Genomic DNA, 10,890 nt, shown 5'->3' on the forward strand with positions numbered 1-10,890 from the left:
AAGAGAAAGAAAGAGAGAGAGAGAAAGAGGAAAAGATAGAAAAAGAAAGGGACAAGACAGAGACAAAGAAAGAGACAGAGAAACAGAGACAAAGAAAGAGACAATGAGAAAGACAGAGATAAACAGAGAAATAAAAAGATACAGAAAGACAGAGACAGAGAAAGACAGAGATAGAGTGAGACAGAAAGACAGAGATAGAGACACAGAGAGAAAAAAATAAAGACAGAGGCAGAGAAAGAGACAGAGACAGAGAGACAACAGAGGGACAGAGAGAGAACAACAAAGACAGAGACAGAGCTAGAGACAAAGAGACAGAGGCACAGATGGAAAGAGACAGAGACAGAGACAGAGACAGACAGACAAAGAGAGACGGAGAGAAAAACAGAGACAAAGGCAGAGAAAGAAACAGAAATAAAAAGGCAGGGACAGAAAGAGACGGAGAAAGAAAGAGACGGAGAGGCGGAGAGAGGGGTCTCGCCCGCAGACGGAAATGGACGCGCCTCAGCTCGAGAGGGATGCCGGGGGCAGGCGCGAGTCAGGCCTGGTGACCCTCGCTGAGTCCCGCCCGGCCCAGCGCCTGGCTCGTGTTACCCCCGGGGTTTCTCACGCCCCCCCCTCACGGGTCGGAAGCAGGTGCCCGCGCGCCAGTGCCTGTCCCCTCCCCCCTCCGTCCCTCGGACCCGGGTCAACGGCCTCTCGTCGCTCCGTCTCCTTCGGGTGGTTACCCCCCAGGAGCAGAGGGCCCGGATGTCCTCGGGGCCCCACGCCTGTACCATCCCCAGTCGAGAGGTCTCAAGTGCGCGGAGCCTGAAGGGGACCCAGAGGAACGGTTGTCACCAGTCACTTTAAGGGCCCCAGGAGGGCGGCGAGAGGGCAGGATCCCACGCCTGGCAATCACTGTTCCCGCCTGGAACATCACGTCGCCCTTAAAGTCTGCAATTGCGGGACAAGGGAGCACCTGCGGGACAAGGGCACCCCCCCCGCCCAGCCCCCTGGGCAGTGGCAGGTGATTTCTGGCAGCTTCTCCCAGCGGACCTGGGCTAGGACACACGGAATTCAGGAAGGGCAGTGGGCGCGTGGGGTCCCCAGCAGGCTGCGTGGTTTTCACCCCAGCCGGGGCCGGTGGGGCCGGGTCCGTGGGCCCTGCTCAGGGCTGAGCTCAGGGGCGCTCCCCTCCTTCCCTGGCCGACGGGAGTGAGACTCGAGGCCTGTCGGGCCGGGCACAGGTCGGAACGGGCTGTGAGAAACCAACAGAACTCGGCGACCGGCTCACAGTAAGCACCCGACGAACGGAAGCTTTTATCATCTGCAATTCTAGCACAAGGTGCGGAAATACTGACCATCCACCCGACACTCATTCTCCTTTGTCCTCGTGAATAGAGCCCTGATTCTGTGTGACAGTGTGCCCAGCTCCACAGAGAGAGCCCTGATTCATCTCAGCCGCTGAAAGCCCCTGTCCTTTTTTTTTTTTCTTAATCTTGATTGGTGTAGGGGTGGGCATGCGACCTACTTCCAGACAAGGAAATGCAGAAGAAAATCTACTAAGGGGCTTCCGGCAGAGAGCGTCACCCCCAGAATAAAGAGAAATTCACCAAAGAGAAGATTCTTTGGCGTCGACCCCTTTTTTCCTGTTTGGAATATCTCGTAAGAAGAACGTGATGCTTGGAGCTACGGCAGCCCTCCTGCGACCACGAGGACGGCAAAGCAGAAAGACGGGCACAGGGTGAGTTGTTGGTTGCATCACTGGGTTGCTGCCCATCTCCAGGTGGCCAGTTCTACACAAGTAGTCGGTTCCTGCTGTTTGAGTCCCCCCTTGTATCTCCCACGCTTCTGTTCTACTCATGTCACCGCCAAGTGGCCTCTGTGCTGGGCGATCCCCACTTTACACATGAGCAGCGTGGGATGTGATGTGAGAGGCAGAGCCACCCACCCAAGGCCACACTGTCCACAAAATGCAGGACCTCCCCTTGAACCCAGATGTGTCTGTGAGCTTGGGCTTGGGGCTGCCAGGTTTCGTGGGGAGGGAAAACAAGGAAAAGAGGACAGCCGGTTCAATTAGAATTTCAGATCACAATGTTTTACTGTAAGTACGTCTCGTGTCGTATTTGGGACACACTCGCACTGTAAAGTTAGGGTTGTTTTTCTGAAATTCTGATGGAACTATGCCTCCCGCATTCTGCTTGTGAGCCCTACTACGCACGCTGAACCCGCCACTCTCCTGGAGCGTGATGACAGGAGGGGTCTCGAACGTGTTTATCAGCATCAACCAGACGTGGGGAAGAGACCCCTCCCTTCCCGTTGCCTAATTGTACGTGAGAAGGTACTGGAAGCTGGAGGGGACATGTGGGACAGAGGCGGCCCGGGCTGGGAAGAGAGGTGGGCTTCCCGTCTCGTCGCTGGTCGTTTGGACAAGGCTCTGCTCCTCTTGGCCTCAGTTTCTTCATCTGTAAAATGCGGGAGTAGCTCTGACCCAGGGCTGATAGTCACGTGGGCGCGCACGGGAGGCGGTCGAGCGGGGTGTGGGGACTGCCGCTTCTATGGGTCGCGTGTACACACACATACACACATGCACGCATGCCGGCACTCTGCCTTCAGAGCTGAGCCACATGTAGCATGCCTATACCAGGCTCCCTTCCTCCTCTGTCTCCTTTTCCATGCCTGCAAACTGGTGGGTCCTTGGACACTTGACATCCTTTTTGCCAGCTCCTCCAGCCAAGGTCCAGGGCTCCTCTGCCCCCCCCCCCCCCCCCCCACTGCCCGGCCTCTCTGTTTGCCTCATCCCGGCACCTACCATATTGAACTGGGATCCTGCTCACCTCCCTTCCTCCCAAACCAGACTCTGAGCTCCACAAGAGAGGGACTGTGTCTTAGTCCTCTTTACCCCAGTACCTGACACATGGCAGGTGTCCTATGGGCTTTTCTACCTGAATGAATGAATGACCCAGGATTCTTGCTGTTGGGGGTATCCAAGCTTCCCAAATGTTTTAAATATCATGGACAACCACCGTCATTGTGCCGGATCCTGTGGGATAAGAGAAGACAAACCCAAGAGATTCCTTTTCTGGAAGAGGAAGCAAGACCCGCATCTATGAAGTGAGAGGGTATCAAGTACTATGTGGTGAAGTCTCGCCTATAGGAGCAGGTGAAAGTGGGGATTTGAAGGAGAGAGGCATTGGTGTATGCTGAAGCAGGCAAAGGAAGCCATGTGGAAGGGATGAGAAGACCTAGGACAATGGGCTTTATCTAGTAGGAAAGGGGGAAAGGGTGACCTGTCTTTCAGAGTAGATGCTCAATAAATAGGAGTTGGTTTGATCCAAAAGACCATGTTGATCTGTGTCCAGGAAAATAGTTACTGATATCCTGTTGTCAGTACTTATTTATGGGATAGATGAATGATTGGAGGGATGGATGGATGGATGGATGGATGGATGGATGGATGGATGGATAAGTAGATGGATGGATATGTAGATGGATGGATGGATGGATGGATGCATGGATGGATGGATGATTGGATGATTGGATGGATATATGGATGGATGGATGGATATATGGATGGATGGATGGATGGATGGATGATTGGATAGATATGTGGATGGATAGATGGATGGATGGATGGATGGATGGATGGATGGATGATTGGATGGATATGTGGATGGATAGATGGATGGATGGATGGATGGATGGATGGATGGATGGATGGATGGATGATTGGATAGATATGTGGATGGATAGATGGATGGATGGATGGATGGATGGATGGATGGATGGATGGATGATTGGATGGATATATGGATGGATGGATGATTGGATGGATGGATGGATGGATGGATGGATGATTGGATGATTGGATGGATATATGGATGGATGGATGGATGATTGGATAGATATGTGGATGGATGGATGGATGGATGGATGGATGGATGGATGGATATGTAGATGGATGCATGGACGTGTGGATGAATAAATGTTAGCTTGGGATGAAGAGAGGGCATTACAAGTTAGTCCCAGCAAGTCATGGACAAGGCAAGGGTAGGGAATGTTAGAAGCAAGAGAACGTGGCTCTTCTGGGCTGTCCAAAACGGAGGGGCCACATAACTCCCTCCCCATATCTCTGTGTCTGGATGGATTGGTGCGGCTAGTGACTTATAGTTCTCTCCCTGATGTAACCAGGTCAGAAGATACCAATCGTTGCCTCACTGAGGGTTTAGAGCAACCTCCAGCCTGGAGTTAGTTCTCCAGGGGACTCAGATCCATGGAGTCTCTGAATTTCCCCCTTGCAAGTTCTGGGAGCAGGGGCAGGACTGCTGGCTGCTGGCAGAGTTTTAAGAAGCTTCAGCAAAGCAGAGAAGCATTAATGGACTTTATCACTTTGTCAAGAACTTAAAATTGCAGTCATTTACACGACTTCATTTTAATTGCTGCAATAAATAATTTTTGGTTAATTAGGATGCATAAACTTATATATCATTTATTAACAAAATTAATTCTCAGTAAAAATTGACGTGTTTTGCCTTTGGGCACACTCTGTAGTCTTTGGAAACTCTAAAGAATAAACAATGACACAAATACCAAGAGGAGGCAGCCTACAGACACAACTGAACAGTGTTTCTAACTGAACAAGTGCCTAAGTCTGGCACTGTGTTGGTGCAAAGGAGCCACAAACAGGGGAGAGCAGAGACCCAATGACAGCAAGAACTCTCTCTGGGAGTAACACAAGGGACCTTGCAGCTGCGTTTGTGTCTTCTTATCATTTGCCAACTGTGTGCCTTTGTGCAAGCTACTTAACCTCTCTGTGCCTCACTTCCTCATCTGCAACACGTGTCCTGATAGGACCTCCCTCGTGAAGGTGTTGTTAGGATTTGCAAGAAAAGGACCCCAAGGGACACAAGTGCCTTTCGGTGACTTGGCATCGATTTCTTTCTTCTAGTAACCCAAACCTGCTGTTCCTGGAGGATCTGATTCCTTTTTCTCGGTCTGACTGGGGCTGACAGCCCAGATCTTTAGGAAGGACCCTAAATCTCAACCCTAAATCGGTCAGCATAACCCTGACCACAGTGACTGGCTGAGGGATGACCATGGGACCCAGGCTGTCCAATCAGAGCTAATTCCAAGAATTCCTGGAGAGACAGGGGACATTCTTTTCCACCGGGAGCCTGGGACATCGGGAGCCACCGGGAGCTGAGTCTCGGCACCAGCGTAAGAAGCAGAGCCAAGAGAGTCCTCATAGTTCCATGATGACGCTGGAGGTGCTGGATCCAGCCATGCCTGAAGGTAGAATGCCCCTTGGTCTTTCAGATATGCGAGCCAATGACATCCGATCTGGGCTTAAGCTGGTCTGAAGTTTTCTTTCCACGGGCAACCGAAATACTCTTAACCAATAAAAAATACTTAGAACGATGCCAGGTTCGTGGTAGCACTCGATCACTGTCAACTAACCATACAGGAGGCAAAACGAGCCAACCTTGACTCTTAAAGTAGCTCCCTGTCTACGTAACCTGATGATTCCAGGAGGAGGGAGTGGCCCTGCAGTTCAGGGGGTTTGTGTCAGTTCAGAGCAATGAAAGGAACGTGAAATAGATGATAATTCAAGGCCCAGTAAAATCAAATGCTGAGCGTGTTGGAAGGTGCCTCCCGAGAGTTATTATTAACAACAATAGTAAACTGATCCAGAGAAAGGAGAGGTTAGAATTGGCTAAGGTGACTGTGGGGACCTTCCTGAAGACGGTGGGCTTCTCGTTCCCTCAGTCAACCATTGTGGTTAAACTTCGTGCTTGGAGCCCCCGCCTACATACCGCATCCCCAAAACATCGTGGGGAAGAACAATCCCATAAAATAGGTGCCATTTTTTTAATTCCCATTTTATAGAGTCAGAAACCGAGGCTCCGAGAGGTTAAGCAACCATCATGGGAGTCTACGGGTTGCAAGTAACAGAAAGTCAACTTCAGGGGAGAAATCCATGGCCTTGTGTAACGGAAAAGTCCCTGACATAGAAGTGCCCTGGCTGCAGGCACGTGTGACCCAGCCCTGAAGGTCATCGGAACTGGGTCTCTCCACCTTACAGCTCCACTGTCCTCTCTGAGACCTCGTGCCCAGGGGCCACGAGGGCCACCAGAGCTCCAGGTTTGGGCCCTTCGGTGAGTGGCCGGGGAAAGAAGGTTTCTTATACAAGGTTCCCTGAGAGTCCAGGGCGTGAGTCTCAGTGGCCTGGGTGGGGCCAAGGGTCCCCGCTGCCCCCATTACTCCACCTGGGTCTCGTGCCCTCCCGGTTCCAGCTGGTGCCATCAGGCCCATAGACTGAACCCCATGGACGGAAAGCAGGGGAGAAATAGATCCCAAAGGAAAGCCGAGGAAACGTGGCTGGAAGCAGGAAGGGTAGACGTGGGCACCTGTGCCAGCTCAATGCCAGCTCACGCGTGGGGAGGGCCGTGCCCTCTGCTGCTCAGTTGTGCTTGGCCCCCGTGAAGAAGCAAGGGCCGGTCACTGCTTTGCCCCCACAACCGTGCGTCGAGGGACCCCTCCTTAGGTTCAGGCCAGCCTTTCCACTAACAGCGGGGGGTCAAGTCCAATTTGGGTCAGAGGGATGAGGCCACCTCTGGCTCTGATACCCACGGCGGGGAGGAGGTGACAGAAGACGTGGCCCCTCTAACCACTAACGGCACCGACTGGCAGTGACCTCCGAGATGCCAGCCCCGGCCTGTCTCCTTAGCCCTGAAGTCCACATTCTCAGCATCTGGCTTCCCCTCCCCAGTTCAGGGATTGGGCAAAGCTACTCCCCGGGGCTCTCCCCCGCTGGGGGTCCTAGGGGCTCTCATACCCAGAAACGGCTCTCAGCGAGGGTGGTGGGAGCTGATGGGTGAAGTCCCAGTTTCCTTGTCCCTCTGGGGGCGGCTCTGGGGACCCACCATGACCATCTGCCAGAGTTTCACCTCCCGAGAATGAGTTTTGGCCGCTCACTGCCATGACCTTTCTGTTCTCCTTCGCACTGCTTGCCCATCTGGCTTCTTCCCTTCCCTTTCCTCCCCTTTCCCCTCCCCCTCCCCTTCCCCTCCCCCTTCCCTTCCCTTCTCCTGGGGTGATCTCCTGGGGTCACCTTCCAGACTGGCTGCTCAGCTCAAAGCCTCATCTCCAGATCTGCTCCTGGGAGGTCCCAGTCTCAAGCAGCCAACTCCCTCCACAGTGAGCTGAATGGTGCCCCCAAAAGATATGCCCACGTTTGAATCCCCGGAATCTGTGAATGTGACATTGTTTGGGAAAAGCATCTTTGCTGATGTAATTAAGCTAATTATCTTGACGTGAGGTCATCCTAGATTATCTGAGTGAACCCTAAACCCCCCTGGCAAGTGGCCTCACTAGAGAGAGGCAGAGGAGGTCCGACGCATGCCAGAGAGGAGAAAGGGATGTGCACAGGATCACAGCTGCAAACCAAGTGGCCCCTGGGGCCACAGAAGCCGGAGGAGGCAGGAAGGTCCTCCCCTAGAGCCTCCAGAAGGAGCATGGCCCTTCTGACACCTTGGCTTCAGACTTCTGACCTCCCTACTGTGCAAGAATAACTATCTGTTATAAGCTCCTCAGTGTGTGGTCATATGTTGAGGCCGCCCCAGGAAATGAATTCACCTGTCTTGCGGGAGGCTCTACCTCCCCGCCTCCTGGGATAAGGGTCCTGGGGTTACACTGAACTCGGGAGCCTGGACTTTATACTGAGGGGGGGCCCGTGAGCCACTGAGAGGTTCCCAGCAAAGGAGTGATACAGCTGATCTGTGCCTTTAAAGGGCCCCTGGTCACTGCGTGGGACGCAGGCTGGGGCTGGGGTGAGGGTGGGCTTTCCGGCTAGGAGCCTAGAACACGGAGTGGTCCCTGACACCCTCGAGCCCTGAAGGCGCACCTCTTGGAGGCAGGCTTTGATGACCCTGTGTCCCAGGCCGCATCTACAGAGTTGGGCACCTGTTCTGGGCCAGCCAGAAGCTTGAGGTAACTGGAATGTTGGCCCCCGGTGGCCCTGAGCAGCCCCTGACAATGACCCCTGTAAGGAGATGAGCTACCCCCACAACTGCTTTGGGGCAGAAGGGCCTGGGGGACGGCTTCCAGAAAACCTGAAACCAAAATGCAAATTCCTTCCCTCCTCGCCAAGGTCACCTTCATCCTGCCCACCATACTTCCCAAGTGATGATCCTTCCGTTGCCCCGGTTCTTGACCCGACTTGCCCGAACCTGGGTGATAGGTCCCCTCCCCACGTGTGCAACTGGGGAGAAAGACAGCGCTTCCTTTTCATGGAATGCATGGCCTTCCTGTGACCGCCAAGGTGGCCCAACCAACCGGAATGTATCTTTCTTTTACTATTTCAGCCAAGGACTGGTTTCTTTATGTTCCTTGTTGTCTTTGATGAAGTTCTTAAGGGATTAGCTCTATCTTCCACCAACCCCAGTGCTTCCCCACCAGAGACAGAAAAGGAAGGGGTGCCAATGACCTCATTTCCATGGCATTAGTAACTTCGGGGTCGTTTATCAGCTATCCCCGACCTCCCCCTTCCCACCTTCCTATCCCCACCCTCAAGACCCATTAGCGGGAGGGTGGCGCCTGGGTGGCTCACTCAGTTGAGAGTCTGACTCTTGATTTTGGCTCAGGTCATGATCTCACAGTTCATAAGTTGGAGCCCCGCATCGAGCTCTGTGATGACAGCACGGAGCCTGCTTGGGATCATCTCTCCCCCTCTCTCTCTCTGCTCCTCCCCTGCTTGCACTCGCTCTCTTGCTCGCTCTCTCTCTCTCTTAAAATAAATAAACAAATAGTAAAAAAAAAAAAAAGACCCACTAGGGCAACAGAGGTACCCATGGGCTTCCCCACCGTGTGCCTGGGGTGGAATGAGGGGGTGAGTGGCTGTTGATGGCAGATGTTGTCACGATCTTCTAGAATGCTTCCCCGCAGAACTTGGAGCTCTTGGAGCCTCCTTGGTTGCCCCCCCACCCCACCGAGGTGATGAGCCACTACACGGGGCACACGAACGCTCACCAGATGGGAGGACAGCCCAGCGAGGGAGAGAGAAAAGGGAAACCGTCCATGCAGCAAAGAAGCCAGGCTAGATGATTTATCAGGCCCAACGAGACTTGCATTCCCAATGGCCACCACTCCCTCCATCCCCCAGGTCAGCTCCAGCTTAAACATCCCTGTTGGTTTTCCAGGAGGAATTAGGAAGATGCATCCTCCTTTTCCACCAACATCAGGCGTCTGGGGACACGACTGCTGTGGGTTTCTTCGGCAGACAAGTGGAGAGAGCCACAGTCGGGCAGTGGAAGAGGCCAGAGGGGCCCGGGGCCAGCGTGGAGCTGAGGGTGGGGCTTAGCGCTCTTCTCTGATGCCTGAGCCACTGAGGCTGGGTCCAGGCAAAAGAGAGAAAATTGGGGCACAGGGGGTGGGGAATGAAGTAGAAAGGGGTGGACTCCCCCTTTGACCCAGGGCCTGTCCCTGGGCCACTTGCTGCCTCAGTTTCCCCCTCTGGGGCTTGAAGGGCTGCCCTTGGTCTGGGTCTGCTAAAGGGTGCTGTTGCATCCAGAAATCGCATACGGAAAACTTGTATTTCCCTTCCAATTCTCTGTCATCTTTCTGATTACATCCAGAAAAATCTCAGCCTAAAAAATCCTGTGACCCCCGAGGCCCCTAAACCTCCCTTTGGAACAAAGCAGGCCTTGGGCTCAGAGTATTCTTTAGGCGAGGCCTCTAGACAGTTTTAGTAATATTTTTGTTTCCATTTTCTTTCTTTCATGGTTACCGTCAATTTAATACGGCAAGGTGTAATGATTTTCCACTTCTGTCCCTTTGTAAAGAGATCTATCAGACTTCTTCTAAAAGGGTGAATTGATCTAGGGGCGCCTGGGTGGCTCAGTCGGTTAAGTGTCCCACTCCAGCTCGGGTCATGATCTCGTGGTTCGTGAGTTCAAGCCCCGCGTTGGGCTCTGTGCAGACAGCTCGAACCTGGAGTCTGCTTCGGGTTCTGTGCCTCCTCCTCTCTCTGCCCCTCCCCTACTCATGCTCTCTCTCTCTCAAAAATAAATAAGTGTAAAAAAAAATTTTTTTTTAAAGGGTGAATTGATTTAGAAACAAATTTCAGGAAATCACATCTCTGGGTGCCAGAGGGAACAAGTTCAAAAAGTGGGTGCACTTGGGTCCAGTTAGGCGGGCACGGGAGCATGTCTTCCCTAATCTCGGCTCTGGAAATCAGTTCCGGGTCCCGGACGAGCATGTGAAGTTGCATAATGGGTGAGCGGGGAGAGATTTTTCAGGTAGACGCCCTCGTAAGGGTGGGGTCAGGAAGAAACACCACGTGGTTGAAACAAGACAGGGACTAAGTGACACCACCAGCCTGGAAGAGGGACCTCAGACTGGGCTCTGGGCAGGCAAGGACAGGGCTGGTCACATAACAGGGGGCAATGCTTGCCGGTCCTTAGAAGAAAACTGCCCATCTCTTTGGGTTTTGTCTGCAGCTGCCCCAGGAGTTTGTGCCCAGCCCTCCTTCCTCCGTCCACACAGGCGCTTCTAGAAAGGGAGCCTGCCCTTGGTTCCAGGGTGGCCCATGGCCGTTCCTGTGCCCCTCATCTCTGCTCCTTACCCCACCACGTTAACACCTCCCTGGACGAGGCAAGCCTGGAGCTGGGTCTGGAGCCCCACAGGGCAGACATCCTAACTGGGGGCAACAGCCTCAGGAAGAGCGCGGGTGTGGCCCCAAGGGTGGGGCGGTCTTCAGATTGGAGACAAGATCCTGACTCAAGACGTCCCCATGGCCAGCCTTCGAGAACCTTCTTGTACCTTCCAATCAATCTTCACGTGGCAGGGACGCAGGGGCTGGAGAAGCACGGCCAGTGGCTGGTCAGATTCGCAAACCCACCTTGGCCAAAAGCC

The 10,890-nt window shown here is 53.5% G+C and overlaps 1 long non-coding RNA gene across 1 annotated transcript; it reads left to right on the plus strand.

Annotated features, from left to right (window-relative positions):
- Positions 1-418: 418 nt before the first annotated feature.
- Positions 419-5,472, plus strand: LOC123384249. Its single transcript, XR_006595001.1, has 3 exons — positions 419-1,324; positions 1,492-1,723; positions 4,171-5,472. It is a non-coding gene; the product is annotated as an uncharacterized LOC123384249 (long non-coding RNA).
- The last annotated feature ends 5,418 nt before the right edge of the window (positions 5,473-10,890 follow it).

The sequence above is a fragment of the Felis catus genome, chromosome A3, assembly GCF_018350175.1.
Source record: "Felis catus isolate Fca126 chromosome A3, F.catus_Fca126_mat1.0, whole genome shotgun sequence".
Taxonomy (NCBI): domain Eukaryota; kingdom Metazoa; phylum Chordata; class Mammalia; order Carnivora; family Felidae; genus Felis; species Felis catus.